A 21,583-nucleotide genomic window follows, 5' to 3' on the forward strand; every position below is an offset into this window, starting at 1 on the left:
GAAACGTGGAGTGGATTAGATTATTTTGGGTTGTTTTCTTAGGTGTATGTGTTGATGTATCTCCCGTCTGTTGTGTGTCCCATGTACCACGAGATCAGACAGAAAGTGTGTGTGTGTGTGTGTGTGTGTGTGTGTGTGTGTGCGTGTGTGTGTCTGTGTGTGTGAGAGAGAGAGAGAGAGAAAGTAGGAGAGAAAGTTATAATATAAACTAAAATAAATGTGTGGGAGTAGAACATGGTTTCCATTCCAGAGGAAATTTCATGGATTTATGTGGATGTGGTGATCTGAACAACGCCGGGAATACTGAGAAATGGTGGAGCAGACAATTACTGTATGGACTCTTTGACCTTGTCTATTAAACATCTGTCTCCCATCTGGGCAGTGTGTGTGTGTGTGTGTGTGTGTGTGTGTGTGTGTGTGTGTGTGTGTGTGTGTGTGTGTGTGTGTGTGTGTGTGTGTGTGTGTGTGTGTGTGTGTGTGTGTGTGTGTGCGCGCGCGCGAGCGAGCAAATCCAAGGGCTCCTGTCGTTTTTTGCTAACAAAGTCTGCAAGCAGTTTGAGGGGGCAATTATTCTCAAACATTACTCAGTGTTAATGCCTTATTCCGTACTAATTGCACAAAAAAGAAAACCCCACAACTGCACCTTGGCAATGCTCACAATTGTATAACTTTACAGCTTCGTATTTCCCCTGTGAGGCAACATAGAGAAAGCGGTCTATCACCATGAATTCTCAGGCAAGGTTGCTGCCTTATCTCTCTGTTCAAACAATACCTCTATATAATTGGAAAGTGCTGTAACATACATATCAAGTTTGCCTTTTCTTCCCCCACTGATATGACGAACAGAGTTGGGCAACATTTTGGTATGTACTCAGCAGCTCTCCAAGCACAGGCAATCAACAGTTTTTAGGCCCTCTCCTGGAAGAGGTTGGAAGTGCAGCAGGAGTTGGTCTTTGTAACTTGGTGATCATATTTGGGCCTTATTTGAAAGTGTTGCTGATGCGGACCTGTAGAGCCCTATATGTGATGCTGGGCTACAAAAATAAACCTACATATGAGGGACAGGTCACAGTGACAGTCACAAGTTGTGAACCACATAGCTTTTAGCAGGGCCTGATTGTGGATTCATGAGAAATATCCTTATGGTTTTTATGACTGTATACTCAAATAATGAAAGGAAACTGTTGAATTTTTTTAATGGACTTATCTCCCCCGTCCATCCCCTCTCTGTGGAAATAGTCAGCATTAAATGGGGAGCCTTTCTTTGTGTTGCTATAGTTACAACCCTTTTTTTACGCCATTATCATATCTGTGAGTTTAAAGTGTGGATAATTATCATTTTGGGATGTCTGTCTGTACATTTTGAACCTGAGAGAGTAGGTTCGTATGGAATATGGTCTTGGTTTGGTGGTGTTAAAGTTGTGTCAGTCAGTGCACTCACCTCTGGTAATTTTTTCTATCAGTGAAGGGAAGCAGAAAAGCAATCCATCTAACCTGTTGGAGAGGTAATGCTATGACAATGGCGTGTGTTGTAACACAGGCTTTGTGTCAGAGTGACTCATGGTGCTTGCGTCACACCGTCTCCACCTTTTCTCCCCTGCTCTTTCAATGTGTGTCTAGGTGCATGTGTGTGTTTTCGTGTGTTTATACGTGCATGCGTGTCTAAATTTGCTGCATGTACATTGTAGTGAGGGAAATCGAATGTGCCAGTTTGCTGAACTGCATGCACACGTCTTGGGAGAGCAGGTTCAGCTACAAGCAGCAGGTACAAACTGGTCTCCATCACATTTAGCCGTTGCTGGAAACCCGTTGCTTATGCATTAGTTCCACTTTAAGCAAGTCATGCTCTATTTCTGGATTGTACAGTCATGGGTTTCCCGGGGAGGAGCCGTTCCCTGTGTAAAAGGCATTCATTCATATACATAACGCATCCGGGGGGAGGACTCCTTCCATGATGCACAACATACACGCACATAGCATAATGTTTATGAATGTTTGAACTGCTTGTGCCTAGCTCTGCTGTGGGGATGAGGTACAGACACAGAGAGAGAGAGAGAGAGAGAGAGAGAGAGAGAGAGAGAGAATCCGTCTTTCTCTCCCAGCTGACATGATGACAAGCAGAGCTGACCCAGCAGATCTAAAAGGAAGAGGAACATGCAATAAGAGCAGAGTGTGTGTGTGTGTGTGTGTGTGTGTGTGGGGGGGGGGGGGTCAATATGCAAGGTTTGGGGACAAATTCCACCACATTCTTTTGGCAGATAACTAGGCATTGGACATATTGGAAATTGAAAACCTTCAATGAACACAATAAACTATGACAGATTTTTATAGATAGATACTATATTCAACAATATTTTATAATGTGCAACATTATCAATAGTAATCAATAAGTATCATCAGACTGACACTGAAAGGGGCGTTCTGTTGCATTACGAGTTATTTTCCTTTTAAAAATGTATGTAGATTTCAATGAATATAATTAATTATACTTTTATTTAAAGTTGCATTAATTGATTTAATTTGCTACTTTTGGGCAGTGAAACAGACACAAGGTTAAAAAAAGAAAGACTTAGAGATCCCCCCAAAGCTTTTCTTTTAGGTTTATTTGGAATTATACAAAGGTATTGCAAGATCAGACAGAAAGTCTTTTTTTAACCTAAGATCATTTTCTTTACAAGACATCAAATTTCACCTTAGATATTTGATAACTAGTGCTGCCTTGTAATCCTATGTGGGAGGGTTAGGCAGGAAACTGAAATAAGACCAGATCGCCTACTGTAGTTTTTTAAACCAAAATAATTTGCTGAAAGATGCTAAATTGCTCTGCAGAGCTGAGACGAACTGCTGTGTACTGTGATGATTCTTTGTTAATTGGTCTCAATCACTTTTGCATATGAAAGTAGTAATTTGATCATTAGAAGCACAAACAGATTGACGTGAGCAGCTTTAAGGGGCCTTTTGAAAGCAACACTTCTAAGACTTAAAGCCACTACGAGTAACATGGCACGTTGGCGTCCCCTTTGGACAAAAGCGGTAGTATTTTTACGACGCCAGCTGTCGTGAAGCTGTTTTCTAGCTCGTGCCGGGCGTCCGAGATTCAAATGATCAGGAAGCAATATAGTGCATGTCCGTGTGTTGAAAGTGTGAGGGCACCGGACTCTTTTCGGCTCCGTGAGAGTGGTTAGTGACACAGCATCAACTAATGCCAGTCAGTGCTACACACACCTGATTGCAATGAGTTGATGCAGTGTCACCTAACTACTCTCTCACAGAGCTGAAAGATTACGTGTCCTCACACAAAGCGAATGAACGAGAGACGGCAGTTAGTATGGATCACGATGAGGTAATGTGTTTATGTTGTTGTAAATAATGACTTATTGACAACATGACATTATTCATATTTCATATGAATAATGGTCATCTGATGATGCTGGTGAGGCAAAGTAAACTTTGTTTTAGTAGGCTACCGCTCATTCATTTAGGAGTCTAGTTCGCTCCTGTGAAATTGTGTATACGTTGCTTGGCAACGCCCTCCCGCCCGCCTATCTCTCCCTTTTAGCTTTTCTTCATTGCATTTTCTTTTTTTTCTTTGATGGTTCAGCCCCGTTATCAGTCATTATGACGACAAACAACTGTCTCAAACAAGGCTCCCGCTCCCCTTCCCTCACCTGGAGGGATAGGCTTCTCAAATCGCGTTGTTGCGCCACACTGAAATCTGCGACCAATGATATGTGACTATAAAGCATGCACGCGTGAACCGAAAATCGGACTGGGTGTGCGACCAGACCAAATGCAGTAATAAAAACTATATAAAAACGTCTTTCTTTGCACTGATGGTCTCGTTTGCTGTTAAAGGTAATTTATGATTATGTGAGGAAACACGAGGTTTAAAAGATATTTAAATGTTACTCGGAGCTGCTTTAAGTAAATGATCTGAATATCTCCTTCAACACTAACACACGTTCCCCGGATTTGACCAAGGCACCGTGTCACCGTGACATTTGACTGTTATGTCTTCGGACGAAAAACCTCAGACCCTTCCATCCTACAGATGCTTTCCAACACTCCCTGCACGAATAAGTGTATTTTTATTCTTCTTTCATTGAATCAGTTTACATAATTTTGCGGTTTGGCATATCCTGGCAAAGCTATTCCACAATTTTCGCTTTCCTCATTTTTGTCTGGGAATCCCACAAGGATTAAATACTTAGAACACATGAACGTTTAAGGAGTCTAACTCTGTACAATTACTGTAGATGACACAGTTTTCTGCTTCAGTTAATTATCAAGGTAATATCAATATCAGGAAGTCATGCTATTGTCCAAAATCACACTGATTTGTCCAATATGTATGCAATTGAACATAATCGGCTCTGGAGTGGTTGTTTGTCTTATTTCATCATTGGAGAGACCAAGATGTTGTAGCGAATAGCTGAATTTTACTAAATGTAGTTTGCAATTTGAGGCTACGTTCTGTAACCCAGAACAGGAATAAGTCGATATATGCAATCTCAAAAAATGAATATAAAGATGCTGAAAACCCTGACATAAATTTTCTAATTTTTTATGTGATTGAAATTCCCCGCCCAGCTTCTCCTTAGAACCACTCAGATGCTCCCATCAGGCAGTGTTTAGTGTTAAAGTGTGGAACAAATAGCCATAGGAATTCTTCCACACCAGCTGCTATTGCCTCCATGAACAAATACATTATCAGTTGTTGTCACATTCCTGTACTAATCTGTTACTGTTTGTTTAGGTTTCTGTTCAACAACAAGGCGACATTCAGGAACAGTGAAGAAGCCCATTCCATTGCTACCATCAACATACGCACAGAAAGATAATTTTGTTCCCTGGAAGTCATCCAGCCATGATATGTGTCATGGCTGTATCACTGACCACCACTCAGTGTTATGCCATTAGTCACAAGTTAATGACAGGCTGCCTGAACAGGTGAAGAAATGCCTGTACACCATTATTTGAATTGATTTTTTTTTAAATTTTATTTAGAAAAAAAATTCAATTCAGTTCATTACTTTTAGAAGAAGTCAGTAAATCACAAAAACATCTCACATTAGATTAGTAAATAATGTAACGTTTCAAGACGACTGAGGTAAACACAAAAATTTAACTGACAAATTGTTATTTGACCTGTTGCAATGCAATGCAATTATTTGGTGCGTGAATATGTGCACATTGGTCCAAAAATAGCAAAAATACCATCTTTTTTGACGTAACTTCAATCAGAGACGTGCTTCTCAAACAGAGTGAATGAGAAACTCCTAAACTCTACCAGATTAGGAAGTGAAATTATTAAGATTCCAAGTCCATCCCTCATATTTCCTCCAAAGATTCCATAGGGATAAGCAAGATGGCAGCAGTTCAGTCGATCCAGTCATATCCTCCAGGCTCAGGGGATTTCAAATTTGGATCTTCGATTCAAGTTTCTAAACCGTGTGGATGCCTTATAGACCACAATGCATGAAAGCTGTGCACACAACTTTCATTCATAGATTGCAGATGTCTGTGGAATTTGAACAATCTACCGCTCGCCTGAGCTTCTAACAAATCATACGCTTAAATGAGAGTCTTCTGTTCCCTCTTTGTATGTATCCACATTTTCCCATCTTTAGTTTTAGATCACAAGATTACAAATGGGTATATGATAGCATTTCCGACCCTAATGTTCCACTAGCTAGCACATGTTTTGTAAGCTCTAATTTCTTTGCAGGTCAAACATCTGAAAGCATTGCATAGCAAATGGTAGCGTTCCATCCATGTCTTACAAAGATTTTTTTGTAAGTCAAAAAACAATCTTGAAAAAGTTATTTATTGTGTTTCCAGATTTAATTTGCAAAAACAAAAACAAAACAAAAACATTCTAGCACCTGTAGTGACACATATAAATTCACTTTTCCTTGTGTAAATCCTATCAATGCATGCAGTAAAACACAGTATAAAGCTGGCCATTCGCCTCAAACCCAAGCATAAAAGGTTAGCGGTAAGACTCGCTGTTCTCTAAACCCCTTAGATAGAGGACTTTTGACCCTGCAGTACCTCTTGTGGCCAATAGGAGTACTGCTGGATAGCTCGTTATGTTGGTGTCTCTGTATGTGCCTGTAAGTTGCCCTGACTTGCAAAATTCTCAGGAACAGCCTGCATGGTCATGCAATGGGTAACAGCAGGCGAGAGGTTTCTGTAATGACACATTAGCTCGGATTCCCGGGGTGCGCACATCAGTTGCTGCTCTTGAATTACCCACAAGTTTTGTTTAATGCAGTCCCTGTAGAGGGACATTGAGTAAACATAATTCACTAACTGATTATTTCCTCTGGCATTCTATTGCCTGTAATCTTTCAGGCCGTGCCACAAGGTCCTGAATTGTTTTGCTGTGACATTCGGGGCTCTGGCCAAATCCCCACTCTCGTCAGAGCTGCTGCTTCCTAGCCACCGCTTTCCCCTGACAGGGCCCCTGCCGCCCTGCTCTCTGCCTGGCCACGACCTTTAGCTACATACCAGAACACATAGCAGCCAGGACAAAGGGCAAATGCACATGACACATTAACACACTCGTACAGTACATACCGGCTCCCTGTTCCTAATACGCACAAACTAATTGCAAAAGTGTCCTCTGTGGCACAGGAAATATTGGGTCTAGGCGTGTGATGTGCAACAAGAGGGGAATATTCATATGAACACACTTGCACACACTTGCACACACTTGCACACACTTGCACACACACACACACACACACACACACACACACACACACACACACACACACACACACACACACACACACACACACACACACACACACACACACACACACACACACACACACACACACACACACACACAGGGTTAGGTCAAACAGCCACCACCTTCTCAGTTCACACAATCACATGAGCTGTGTTACCCAGGGTTACCAGTGAGGCCTATTATAGGGCTATAGGGGAATATTCTGGGATTGAACGTGTGTCTGATAAATTGATTGATTGATTCTTTTAATGACCACACAGCCAGGCTGCTGGAATGTGTTGTCAGTACAGCTTGGTACAGGTTCCAACTTACAAAACATATAACACAAATAGATAGCCCACATCTGTGGCTGTAGCTTCTGCTATCCGCAGGTGGCTGTTAGTAGTCATTGGCGTCAGTAGCAATCGACAGTATAGTTTTGATGAACCACTGACAAAGACAAGGCAAATCCTCCTGTGCCCCTGCTGTGAGCTAATGAAGCCGATTGACCTGATAGACCCATTGTAGTAGCATGGACATAATCCTACTGTTTACCTTCAACAAGGGCTCATGCTGCTATAAAGATCTCTCTCTCTTCCCACCCCTGTGCAAAACAAAAGCTACACACATACAAACATTCTGGAACATTAAAAACCATGCTCATATGTCACCATGCAAAGTGAATCTGAGCATAATTCAAAATTATTAAATTCAGATAAAAAATTTGAGCCTTCTGGCTTCAATTTCTTTGACTGTTCTTCATTTAGTAGCATGCAGAGGCAAACACATTAAAGGAATACCCAGTGTGTTCTCAATACCAGACACATACCAGATACATGACATCAGATTTCTATGTTTTCATATAAGGCACAAAGCAATGTTTTTGATCCCCATCAGCTTTGACAAATACACAACCAAAAACCATTACTTGTGCAAAGGGGAACAACAACCAATCCCTTATATAAAACTTTAACCATTAAAGTGTTTTAAGCCAGTTTGTACATTTTGTTATCTGTCATAATATCTCCCTTATAACTCTACGCGTGACCTAAGTACAGTAACAGTTAATGCTCAGTCTGCCCAGATATCAGGTATGTCACAGTCACGTCACATTTGAAATGAACAAATGAAAATAGTTGAATGATGTGTGTGCTGCTGTGCTTTAGTGTTCATTTTCTGTTGTCAGCTCTGGCTGGTTTACTTGTCTCTAACAGCATTTTGTATGGTCTGTTCTTTTTTGGGGTTTTGTCCAGCCCTAAATGCCCCATTACAAAATCCTGCCATGTGCTTCCATCATTACTCATTGTTTAAAGTAGTTCTGTGTCACGATCGAGCTATGTGATGGTGTCGCGTTGAACTTTTTCTGCCGGGCCAGTGGGGATGTGAGAGAGGGGAAGTGAGATATTGAATGTGATTGAAGTGCAGCCAACAGAGAGTGACAGGATTGAGTATTTCCCCCAACAAGCTGGTATAATCTCTTGGTTAGACCAGGTCAAGGGATTAAACGGTTGCTTCTAGTAGTCATCCTGTCTGACCCGAATACACTTGACCCGGCCTTGCCCTTAAGACAAATCGTCTACCTGTTTAGAAGCAGATGGATAAAGCTAAAGTGTGGTATTTAAATTTATTTGGTTCAATGTTTATTTATTGATCAATATAATTTAAAAACTAATTTCAACCCCTTTCGAACACCAGCAGTTTGTCTTTAACTCTGAGCTTCATACCAAACAAAATAGTAGACAACTTCAAAAAAGCAATCAAATCATAGTTGTAAGTAAAGATACAGATATCTCCATTGCTGTACGTATGTGGTGAAGATCAATAAAAGGAGAAAATCAATAGCTTGATTATTCTGATATGTGCAACCTGTAGCTTGACTGTGGACAATTCATTCCATTTCAGTGTACCACCTTGCTTGAGGCACCCGATATATCTTCAAAAAGTAGATAGTGGTGTTTTTACTTCGGAGCCCTGGAGCTCAACCAAGTTTATGTGAATAATGCACTGTTGCAGTCTGCATGACTTAATGCAAACCCAGTGAACTTGGAAGTCTCTGCTAACACTCCCCGGGGAGATTATCCACCCACTAGCCCTATTTCAAACCCAATGTAATTTCCTTACCAAGGACGTTGACCAATTAAATTGGCAGACGTTTGACTGAAGAACCTGATGGGGAGCACGCTCTTGTGGGAGATGGCTGTATCTGAAGGGCTTTAATGTGGACCATGTGGAGAGAGCAGGACGGGGCTGAGCTGGTCCTGGTCTGCAGGAGAAACTATATTGACAATTTCCTCAAGTATGCGTGAGATGCACACAGAGGGATACACGCACGCAGACAAGCACACTTTTCCCATCCTAGTGAATTTGTAGCATGCAGCTAAAATCAAAGGTCAGCCTGCTCTCACATGCTGAGCAGACAAACTATATTATGAGCATGCACACACTATCTCATCACATATCTATCTATCTATCTATCTATCTATCTATCTATCTATCTATCTATCTATCTATCTATCTATCTATCTATCTATCTATCTATCTATCTATCTATCTATCTATCTATCTATCTATCTATCTATCTATCTATCTATCTATCTATCTATCTATCTATCTATCTATCTATCTATCTATCTATCTATCTATCTATCTATCTAGTAAGAGAAGAAAAGAAAGCACTGGTTACAGTTATGTTCTTGCTCGCTGAAACTCTGCACTTAAAAAACACCAGAAAACTGCCTGTGGTCATGGGCAAGCATCCAAAAGATGACAGCAGAATACAGTTTCAGCTTCAACTTTTTCACTTGAGTAAAATTAGATGAAACTGGGATGTAGCCTACATTCACTTCTAACAGTACGAACAAAAAAGTGAAAATCATTACAATACTGTCTGTCTTTTTTTTGGGGGGGGGGGGATTCATGATTAATTTTCAGATTCATGAATAATTGTTGAGTGATTGTCAACTGTTCACAGTAGTTATTTTCATTAGCTGTGTCACGATCGATGATTGACATCTATGAAGATTAGATCCAAGACAGAAGCAAGTCATGCTGACCTGGGGTTTGGGGCTATACTGTAAATGCTGTGAGTTTGTTAACCTTAGGTGGGTCCAACACATATAAATAACATAAACTATTTAAATATTTTTTTTTGTATTCTATGACAGCACTCCTCTCTTCAGATATTGAGCTCTGAATATTTTTTTATGGAATAATTTGATTTAGCAGATATGCTTATTCACTTGTTTCCTGGAGATTAGAAGATTTGGTAACACTTTATTTGAAGGTGTATGCATGAGACTGTCATCACACTGTCATAACCATGACATTACACCTGTCATGAACATTATGAATAGTTATGACTGTTGCCATTAAGTGTCATTCGGTCAATTATACATGGGCACATCTCTAATAATCAAATGTTATAGTTTCATTAAATTTGTTATTGGTTAATGTCAAGTCGACATAACCAAGACATCGACAAGATATTTTGTCTAGTTTATGTCAGCTTGTCATAACAAAGACATCTCATACAATGTCAAAGTTGCATTAAACGTGACATAATTGACCGAATGACGCTTTATGACAACAGTCATAACTATTCATAATGTTCATGACAGGTGTCATGTCATGGTTATGACAGTGTAATGACAGTTTTATGACAGTCTTATGCATACCCCTTCAAATAAAGTATAACCGAAGATTTATACTTTTATAATGTCTTTACAATGAATATGAATCTACAGCCTGCAGCCAATTAGTTTAGCAACACACAAGCGTTAAACACATCACCAGAATGTTTGAGCAGAAGTTGCATACAGAAAATTGATCCCTGTCTGTATTAGTGTACAATATTGCTTAGTTCTACAGTTTTCTTCTTGATATTCTTCTGGGCAAACTCCAACAACTGGAAAAGAGTGTGGAGCCACAGGTTTATAAACTAGAGCTGTGCGCAATCAGTGCGCTTTTCACACCGACAGGGGTGCGTTTAGAAATTTTGGGCTGCACACGCACCATCGCGAGGACCAGGAGAGTATGAATTGGCCCTTAACTAAATAGTGATCTCAATCTCCACCCATCTCAGAGTAAGAAATCAAATAAGCATATTTGCCAAAATGTCTTTAATCCCAAAATGTGTTTATTTCCTTTCCAGAGATAAACTTGTAATCAAGCTACAGTAACCTTCTAATGCGCGAGTGAGTGGAAAAGTATACTGTAGCAGAACAATGTGTCTGTTTACAAGTGAAGGTGCCCACGGTATTACAAGCTGAACTGTGTCCAAAGGAAGAGCCAATGTTTGTTCCTCTCTCAAGTGCTAATAGGTAACAGTCGCTTGGAAATCCTAGACGTGGATTATAGTTCAGAAGTCTCCCTCTGCCCCTCTCTCTTACAAGGGATTAAGTTGTCAGGTTACATTAAACTCTGAGCGCCCTCCACCCAGACAAAACCGTCTTAAGGTGCAGGCCGTCCAGTTATTTATAACTCTGTTGGGTAAGCCTCCACACTTTACAGCCCACTCCAGCGCATAGACATTTATGGACCTCTGTCCTTCTGCTCTATTATGTGAACACATCGCAGTGATCGTGAATGTGTTTCTATCTAACGGCATATTTAAATTGTGTGATCCTGTATGTCCATGTTTCTGTGTGTGTGTGTGTGTTTGCCCATCACAGCCATTTAACAAGGTCGTCTGTCCAAACCTAGTCAGACTTTCCAAAGAATTACATAATGCACTTTCACTGAAGAGCACCAGACTGACGAGAGCACCTTTACCGACGTCACCACACACGTACACATGCACATGCACACACACACACACAGTTGTGTGATTACAGTTGTGTGTGTGTGTGTGGGGGGGGGGAGGGTGCAGATTCAGGCAGCAGATTAAAGACACACCATACTAGTCCCTCTCTCCTCTTGTTACGCTATATCCTACGTCCCACTCTCACTGCCTTTTCCACTTTCTCTCTCTTACGCCTCACATACCACCTATCTGGAACTCACATCTATTTTTGGGAGTTCGTAGCCGGCCAAGTATCGGCTGCAATGTGTAGACCACATCACGAGTAGGGGCCCGTTTGAGACAGGATGAGTTTGGGTTTAGGCAGAGTGGTAAGTGGTTGTAGGCTACTTTGGAATAATCTCTCAATCCCTGCCCGTACTTTTGCTTCAAATCAGATTTGAAACCTTTTCCTTAAAAAAACAGCTATGCATGATTACAATTTATGATTGATGCAAATACAACTTCTGCTCAACGCATCCTTCTTTTGACATGTATCTAATTAGATTTTCACCTGTGCGCTTTCCACATTCAAAGCATTCATGAAAAAATATCAACAAAGATGACTTTGCCTCAGTTTTTACATAGGGCTGAGCAACTTTTGCAGAGATGGGTGCCACTGATCCTGCTCCTTCCTATATACTATAGGTCGTCATTTGATTTATGGTCATATTAAATATGACAAAATGCTCTTGTGACAGTTATTGACTGTTTCAATACTTTACTTTAGTCATTGTCAATTTATTGAACCTGGGCAACCCAGCATAAAACAGCTGCATGGAACAAAACATACGCCCGTCACGATGTAATTACCGCATTAAAGCTGTTGATATTTCTGCAGTTACTCTTCTGACATTTTGTGCATTTCACAAATGTTGCTATATCAAGAAATCTAATATGCTTAATTGATATTTTTGTCTTTGACTCATCTCAACAGAGATGTTCATCAGTGAATACATTGAGCATGTATTTTTTATAGTTATAGTTTATAGTAATAGTAGTAAATAATGTGGAGACAAGCTGAGACAGGTATTGATGTGGTATGGGGCATTCACGCTGTAACTCATTTATGTCCATAAACCATCAGAAACTGTTTGTGAATTATTTAAATTAATTATATGAGAATATTTATAGGAAATTATTATTATTGGCTGCCTGAGTCCCTTTTCTTGTATTTAGGGTTCATGGCAGCTTTATACTTTGTTAAATTGACAAAGTTATAAGTCAGACATTACATGTGTGGTTTGTTATTAAATCAAAGACTACAGCCGTTGTCTCAACAGTGCATTGTATTAAGTCTCATGGGTGGTGTAAGGGAAATTGTTGATCAGAGCCCCATAGTTTACCTTTGCATCTGCTGAACAGAAAAAGTGGGTTTCTAACTTTGGCAAAAGACTGCACCACCACTGACATTTTTTTTCTTAAGGTTCAACCTGGCAAAGAGTCCTGTGATGCTGTCCTTCATTTTTAATACAGCTTTTAGGACTGAGTGCCATAGTACATGGAGATTATTAGGGCATTGTGTTTTCATGAGTTAAAAATATATATAATTAATATAAATTAACTTAATTTCCGTTCAGCACTACATATCTGCAGGATGAGTTAACACCATGGGGATACATCAGGGTCAGGTCAGGGTCAGGGTAAACTTTATTGTCCTGTTAAGGAAATTTGTCTTGGGCATTGTGCTACATTTTGCTTAACATCAGCAGCAGGAGCCGCCCAAGTATTCAAATGTTGCTCTGGCGACATTCAATAGAAACAACATTTTTTAATTTCCTCCCAAACTCAGACAACAGAAAAGCACATTAAAAAAAGAGGATAGGAATGTGGCTGAAAGATAGTATTCCCTTATAGCACCTCCTACTTCTGATATCTGCATTCTATAGTGTTTTAGCAGCTGATGTCTTTTATAATAAGATTTTGTTTGATTGCTTTTTAACACGATTTAGGTTTTTTAAAATTTTATTAGATAACTTATTGTCAGACATCTAATACCTCTATGCGACTTGATGCATCTTATCGGATCGGCATCAACACCAAGGACGGTGATGGAAATAAGTCCACGAAATTGCCCCACCTATTCTAAAAAATATAAATAGCCAATTATGTGATATTTACACAACTTAAATAGCTTAGCTCACATTCCTGAACAATCCAATTAACTGATTATAATGCTTCATTTGTACCAGATTAAACATTCCTCCATTTTGTGCAATCAGATCATTGTGTTGATTAGTGCATTTGTGTGTTTGTGTGTGTGTGTGATCTCCTTATTTAGAAACCCCAGGGTGCACGTTTCCCTCCGGGGCTAAAGGTCACAGAGGATTGTGGGAGCACGCTGCGACACAGGCGGCGGTTGCGTCACCGCCAGTATTGAGTCAGGTGCACTCCCAAGGATCCCAAGGTGCACTGCCAGCTGCCGTCGAGTCAGGGATAATCTGCCTAAGCAGCTTTCACATGATTTCACCTACAGGGAAGAATTTAGGAGATGTTGCTAAACCCTCTTCAGACCTGGCCTTGAAGCGTCTTCCTGCTTTGACTTGGAATGTGAACAAGGGCCGGACGGCAGACACTACATTACATCAGAGAATACTTCAGGAGCCTCAAGGAAACTCTGGACATTTATTCACAGTCCATTCATTCCTACACACACACAAACACACGTTTACTTTGGAGGACATTCATTGACATGATGCATTCCGTAGCCCCTTACCCCCATCACAACTTAACACCTAACCCGAATCTTCACACTAACCTAAACCTAATTCTAACCTAAATCGTAAAAAAAATTCTTAACCCTCAAACAGCCCTTTGAAGGTTTTTCTGAAGGTTTTTCTCTGAGGACTGGCCAAAATGTCCTTACTGCTAATGTCTAAAACTCAAATTGGTCCTCACAAAAATAGTTGTACAAGTATACACACACACTTGCAACCTTATCCTTTCAGGGAAAAGACCCTCATCTATGTGCATGTGAGGCTCTGACTTCACTTTTGGCAGTTCACTGCGCTGAATGTCAAAATAAAAAATAGTTTTGGGGAATACAAGACACAAATGAAATATTTAAGAGAAAAATGTAATTGAAATTCCCACTTTGATTGCCTTTGCATTTGTTTAGAATTCAGGTTAAAAAGATTAAGTCAACCTTTAGCTGGCCTCTTATTTTTTAAATTATGTATTTTTTGTCAGTTCCACCAGTGAAAAAATGATCTTCCTTATCTCTCACAGAGTTCAAGCAGCCCCCCAACAGCTAAAACAGATTATGTGCCTGCTGAGCTGTTGGTGCACTAACTAACCCTCTGCAGATGCCCGCCTGATGTTGATTAAAAGACTGAAATGGTGGAAGGTTTGCTATTAGCAAAAGTAATTGGCTTCACCAACAGCAAGGAAAAACAGCACTGCAGAAGTTTCAACATATCATAGCATGAAAGCACAGGTGCAATCAATATCATGAATTATGGCTGCATACTATAGAGAGGTGCCCAAGGGCTCTGCAGTACTATAGCTTACTGTGACACCTAATGGAGCCATTGTTAAGGCTATCACTTTCTTCCGTGCTTTTCAACTGATTTATATCTCTCTCTCTCTCTCTCTCTCAAGGAAATTGAGAACACAGAGTTGGTACAGTATGTCTAAGTCCATCTGAAGTGCATATTGACACCTGCACTGCTATGCCACGTTTTAGTAAACTATCGCTATCTCAATCTCCAGATACAGGGAATTGCTTGGGTAAGGGCTTGCTATTACTGCTCACAGAGCAGCTCACACCTTAAGAAGATTCTTGTTTATGTTCCCTCTGGCAGTATAATGTACGTCTTCAACAGGAAGTGTATTAGCTAAGTCCATAAGCCGAGGGCCTGGAACACCAAAGTGCTGTGGTCCAGTCTGAACCCCCAGCCCAGTGAGAATCTTGCAAATCGTTGTAATAACGTAAACATGTTTTTAATGACTTCTCTTACTTTGACATTTCAGAAAAGAGAGACCCAGGAACAGCAAGTTGTGTCAATAAAAACATTTAGTTGATTTAATGATCAAAGGTTAAGCTACAGGGAGACACAAAATCTCAAAATGGATCAACACATTACACAGTTTTTGTAACCATAAAGATATGTCTTGTACTTTGTGACTGCAGCATAGTGCAACTTATATCACTTTGATTGCACTGTGAGCTCTATATGCTGTAAAATAACGGAGCTACTTATGAATATGTTATGATCGATGGTGTGTAGGTTGTCCCAGTCCTCCTTTGATGAAGCTCCTCTGCCTGTCTGTTTGCAGCAGCTGCACATTCTGTGATGTGCCGTTGTGCTTGCTCACCCTGCACAGCTGGCACAGCAGCTGGCACTGGCACAGGTACAGGCCACCCAGGTCTAGTGGCACGGGCCCAGCATATCTGGATGGGAAAGGGAGGAAGAGAGAAGTGCACACACACACACACACACACACACACACACACTAGTCACATCCTTTCGAGACAGGTGGAGTCATCTTACAGCAGGTGCTTCTCCTACGATCCTGATGCATCCTATCCTTACATCAATCTCTTAATGCACTCACAGAACCAATCCAAGAGCGGATAAGGCCCTTATGTGCACTGTTGTGGCGCACTAATGCAGGTAGTTCTACCTTAAGAGGATGTACAGGAGAGGAAGTGGAATAAGCCCGTGATGGTGCTTTCTGTGTGTGTGTGTGTGTGTGTGTGTGTGTGTGTGTGTGTGTGTGTGTGTGTGTGTGTGTGTGTGTGTGTGTGTGTGTGTGTGTGTGTGTGTGTGTGTGTGTGTGTGTGTGTGTGTGTGTGTGTGTGTGTGTGTGTGTGTGTGTGTGTGTGTGTGTGTGTGTGTGTCTGGATTGAGGGAGGATTGTGGGGGTGGAGGGGGGATGAGGTAAAGGTCTCCCAAGCATAAGGATAGAGAGTTAAAGAGAACCATATAAGACGATAAGGAGATTGGGACCCAGACAAGGAACTATGGTAGTCGGAAAAAGAAGACAATGTACTTCAGGCAGGATGATGATGAAGGAGTCTGCCCAGTTCTTGCTTCCATCTGCAGTGTTAAGAGCGAGAGACGGCCACATAGAGCATGTGTGCAAAGGGGGAAAGTAAGCAGAGGCATCTGGTTTTGTTAAGGCCCCGGAACATTCCTTCCCTCTCTCTTTGACTCTGGCTGGCAGCTTTTTAAAAAGGGACAAGATTGCCCTCATATCCTGCTCTGGGCATTGCCCTCTCTCTTGAAGTCCATTTTATGAGCACTGAGGGTCACAGGCAAGATTTCTGTCTGTCTGTCTGTCTGTTTATATGTGTTGCTGTTCCGCATGACACTCGGGGCTGTTACAGAAGAGAAAACTACTTTTATGACACTGAGGAGAAAAAGCAGAAGCACATGATGACAGCAGACTTACAGAATGATGTCTTCCCGTTAATTACATTTATTTTTATTTCTTAAGTGTTGATAGCTTACAAAGACAAATGTTACTAAAAGAGTATGCTGACTATCCACCACCCACTAGGATTGTTCTAGAAATGTAGGGGAGAACGGGGTAATTTGTCACACGGGTAGGTTGTCACAATCGCTATATCTCGGAACCAGAAGGCGCCGTCTGTTAAATTTTGTTATGTAAATATCCACAACTGGGATCAGAGGTCACCTACATAGTCTTCCTTGGAGTTAGACTGCTGCATTTGAGGTGAGAGGACTGTTAGTGTTTTTCATGTCAAATTTAAAATATTTAGGCTTTTACACAATGGGTGTATAACAAAACACTTGTTACCCTAAAAAAGTGTGAAGGGTAAGCTATAGTTTAGATTGTTTTTAGCAAGCTAATTAGTTGTCAGATGGTTGTTGGCCTTGATGCTATCAATAAATTCCAGTTGGGGTTGGTCGTCACATTTTTTTCAGTAGGTTGGTCTTAATATGGATTTCCTTTTTGTTTTTCTGTTACATTTTAATGAGGAGTGGTATTTCAAACTTAAGATAAAAAGGCGGAAAAAAATTATTAAATGTGCATGCTTACTGCAATGCGTTTCAGGAATGATGCAAGGCAGGTCAAATTTACAATTTGTGTATACACTGACCACCATCATTATAATAACAACATATCGTTAAAACCAAACTCTAAAAAAAGGCTACAGCTAACGTGGAAGAACTCACTCACCAAGAATGACGGTGCAAAGTCCAATGAGGCAATGATTTTGTTACATGATACAGCAGGTGCCATGGTATGAATCTCAACACATGAACATGCCGCATAAGTAACTGGGTTTCCATGTGGGGGACGAGATTTCTTTAAAGTTTGAAAAGTCACGGTCAGGGTTGGGATGGGCGGGTCTTCGGTGCAGGAAAGGGCCGACCACAACAGTTCTTCAGCTGGCAGCTTTAGCAGGTACATGAGGACATAAAGCTTGCCAGTGAAGAACTGCTGTAGGTCAGCCAACGAGCACCCTATACCCAATGTGCACTTGTACATACCTTAAGCCATTTGCTGCCTGATGCCATCTGGGATGGTAACTGGAGGCTAATAGGATGAAATACCTGAAGCAAAGGGCTACCATTAACATACTCTTTAAGTCTTAATATCTTCTTAATCAAATAGTAAATCACATAACTAGCCACCTGAGCACAAATTAGCAAGTTAGCTTAGAAGTTGAGGAGATACAATGACTTTGTATTTCCAGAGAACCTTTTGAATGGATTTCTATGCAGTTGGAGATTTTTTTTGGAGCAGGTATCGAGCAACTAATTTTTGTTCTCCATCTTGAGGCCCTGCCACGTTGGCTTCAGCTTTTGGACAGGGTGGTTGACGCCACACACGCACACACACACACACACACACACATATTTGTGAATACTGCGGTTACAGCATGTTTTTAAATGTGAGTTGCGTGTGCGTAACCGGCATGGAGTGAGCCCGCATCAGACATGCCAGCCTACTGTTTAAGCATTCTCCCTGCTTTGGCTATAATTGAATGCAGAAGTCTTGCGAGCTAGATAGCCTGGCCTCTGGTTACAGCCTGGAACTCCTAATAGAAAACAGCTCTTGTCCTGTGGGGCAGTTCAGTTTACAGCAGCCATACAGCGCTGAATGCAGGAATTTCTCCTTGCAGTTTAGACGCTTCCATTCCCTTGGGTGGGCAACTGCTTCACTGACATGTCAAGTATTTTGTTATTTCACCTTGAGGAAATCCCACAAATTTCCGTCCCAGTGAATGACAGTAAAATACATTTTTGCAGAAGTATAAAGCCCTTAAGAGGAACTACACAGGGCCAATCTGGTCCATCATCTTCTTTGCTATAGAAATAGTTTGTGGAAGTTTAACCATGGCCCAATCAAATGTTAGTAGAGATTTAAAGTGACGGAAAAGCCCTTAACGTGATGGACCACTTAAACACCCTCTTTCAGCTGACCACTTTGTGCTACTTACGTGTAGCACACAGCATCTTGTCTTACCTGGCTTCCATTCAGCTGGCCTGACTTCAACTATTGCAGGCAGTCAGGCTAAAAAACCCTTTCCCTAGCAGCGTATTCTTTCACAGTTCAAGGACTGGACTTTGGGCAAAGTAGCTCTCAGCAGCACTGCGAACCCAGCAACCCCTGGAAACTCAACGAACCCCACGCTGCTCTGAGCAACAGTGGAAAGCTCTGGAGTGCAGACACACACACACACACACACACACACACACACACACACACACACACACACACACACACACACACACACACACACACACACACACACACACACACACACACACACACACACACACACACACACACACACACACACACACACACACACACACACACACACACACACACACACACACACACACAATGTGTCCAAAATGTGTTCTTCTACTAAGGCAACATTTTTGAATGGGTTGCGGGACTTGACCTTGTGCTGAATCCGGAGGGATCTATTGTAGGTGTAATATTGGATACGAGATCCAGGGCAAAGGCTTCCCCTTTGTGAATACATTTGTAAAGAGGCACTCGATAGCTCCCTTGGCATTTGTTACAAGTGAAGAGATCTTTTTTTTTGTCTGACGGATTCCATTTAAACCGGGAAGAAGATTGGAGATTGCGAGAGCGAGGTGAACAGATACAATGAACAGGAAAAAGAATGAAGAAAAGAGAGCAGCGAACACTAGCAAGGTCAGGGATCAGTTCTGCTACAGTAAAATGGACCAGTGGCCATGTAATAACCCCAATACGAAACACAAAACTTCTCTGTTCAGCTAGAAACATAATGTGCAACAAAAGAAGAACTCGCTAGCCCAAGCCAACAGAAATATCTGCTGCACAGGGAAGAGGACTACAAGTAAACCTGTTGAATTAGCAAGACATGTGACACTCATATTTTGTCTATAACCTCTTAATTGCATTACAACTATTTTAGCCTGATGCTTTCTGCAATAATTTTTCCCATGCCTGTACTGTGGCATCTCCTCTAACATGGACATTGAATGCAGTTATTTAAATGAGTCACCTGCAAGGCTGAAGGGTAAAATGAAAGGAAGACAAGAATGAGGATCAAAAAGGTGCAACTAGAAAAAGGACTATATGAAATCAATCAACAATGTAAATGATACAGTAATAACATCCCCTGGTTGGTTTGTCACATAGGAAGAGCAACGCTGTGACAGAAAGCTGCAGTTTTTGCCTTCTTAATATCATACAATTTCAACCCCTTTTATTCCTTAGCCATTTTCTTTCTCTGCTCACGTTATGTTGAGCATGCACACTACACGCACACACAGAGCCCATCCCAGAGTGGAGAACACAGTGTACCAGAGGAGTGATTTATTACACAGAGCTGACGATTCCCAGGACAATTACAGCCAGCCTATAGCAACAGGCTGAAAATGGCTTCTCGGAGTGTGTACACACAAACACCGAAACGCACACGAAAGAACACAGTGCATGTGTGTATGAGTGATTCAAGCACGCTTGGCAGTGCGCAAGCGATAACTTAAGTCATGAGAACAAGGCCTACTGTCCCCAAATTGAGTCATTACTCTTTGGTTAACATGGACAGTGAAACAACCCATATGCATTTGTATTACAGGTTTCTTAAGCCTTTCCTGAGTCAGCACGCAGCACACAGCTCCAGAAGCTAAAAAGAAACCTCTGAAACACAAACAAAAACTAGACCAAAAGGTATGTTCAGTGGTGATGAAGTGGTGGTTAACTTGGGGTTAAGATAAGGGACAAATGGTCAAACTGAAGTGAGTTTTGACTGAAGTCACACTTTAACCAAAGTGCTCTAAAATGCAAAGTCACTGTGAGACTTTAAAAAAACAAATTACGACCTACTGACACCTTGCAAAACAGCGAAGTATCAGCTTACCCTTATCCAGAAAGTGGATTGACTTCACACAGAGCGCTGCCTCTGGGGGATGGGAAACACCCTCATTTGTCCCTATAGTGCAAATCAACTTGTCTGGGGGGCAACTGTGGGTTTTGGTTTGAGCAGTAATAATGCATCTGTAAATCTTCCGGATACCAATTAATGGAGACTGGATTTCATCTATGAATACTTGCCAATAATAAAATCCCAGAGGGCTGTGCAAGGAATGACTTGGCCAAGACAAAAGAATGGGAAGCCCCATGAATCATTCCAAGAATGCTGTTTATCCAAAATCAAATGCAAAAAACAAAATGCATCCAATCTGTATTGTGACATTCTTAAAGTTTCAATGTCATAGGATTGAATACTCATGCAAGCTAAATGTTTCTCCTGCAACATAAGACGGCAAAAAGCTACATGTGGATACCGCAACACAAAGACTGAAGCCAGATTGCATGCTGTATGTAAACGTAGGGCCAATACCACAGTTGAGTATATAATAATAATTTTCTTTCTGTAGGGGCAGGATAATCATACATATATGCTTGTTGTGTGCTATTTTGCATATTCTGGCAAGCCTATTTTCTTTCCTTCAGAGGCATCAACTCTATCCTATCCCAAGCAGCGTCACAAAGCCTTTTTTTGGTATTGCAGTAATCTAAAATATTTTTCCGTTGAAAGCCGTGAGCTTGGCAGAACAGCGAATGCTAGCTTTATTGCTGCA

General features: G+C 41.1%; 1 protein-coding gene across 2 annotated transcripts in view; it reads right to left on the reverse strand.

Annotated features, from left to right (window-relative positions):
* The window catches only part of aipl1 (aryl hydrocarbon receptor interacting protein-like 1), a gene marked incomplete at its 3' end in the record, with an annotated part of 34,792 nt that overhangs the window by 4,899 nt on the left and 8,310 nt on the right, over nucleotides 1-21,583 (reverse strand). Inside the window, exon 3 of one of the 2 annotated variants that reach the window (XR_013845522.1) lies at nucleotides 15,617-15,909. The exons of the other annotated variant lie outside the window; for it this stretch is intronic. Of the gene's footprint in view, nucleotides 1-15,616; nucleotides 15,910-21,583 lie in introns of those variants that run through there. 2 annotated transcript variants of the gene reach the window in all.

The sequence above is a fragment of the Ammodytes marinus genome, assembly GCF_949987685.1.
Source record: "Ammodytes marinus genome assembly, chromosome: 3".
NCBI lineage: Eukaryota > Metazoa > Chordata > Actinopteri > Uranoscopiformes > Ammodytidae > Ammodytes > Ammodytes marinus.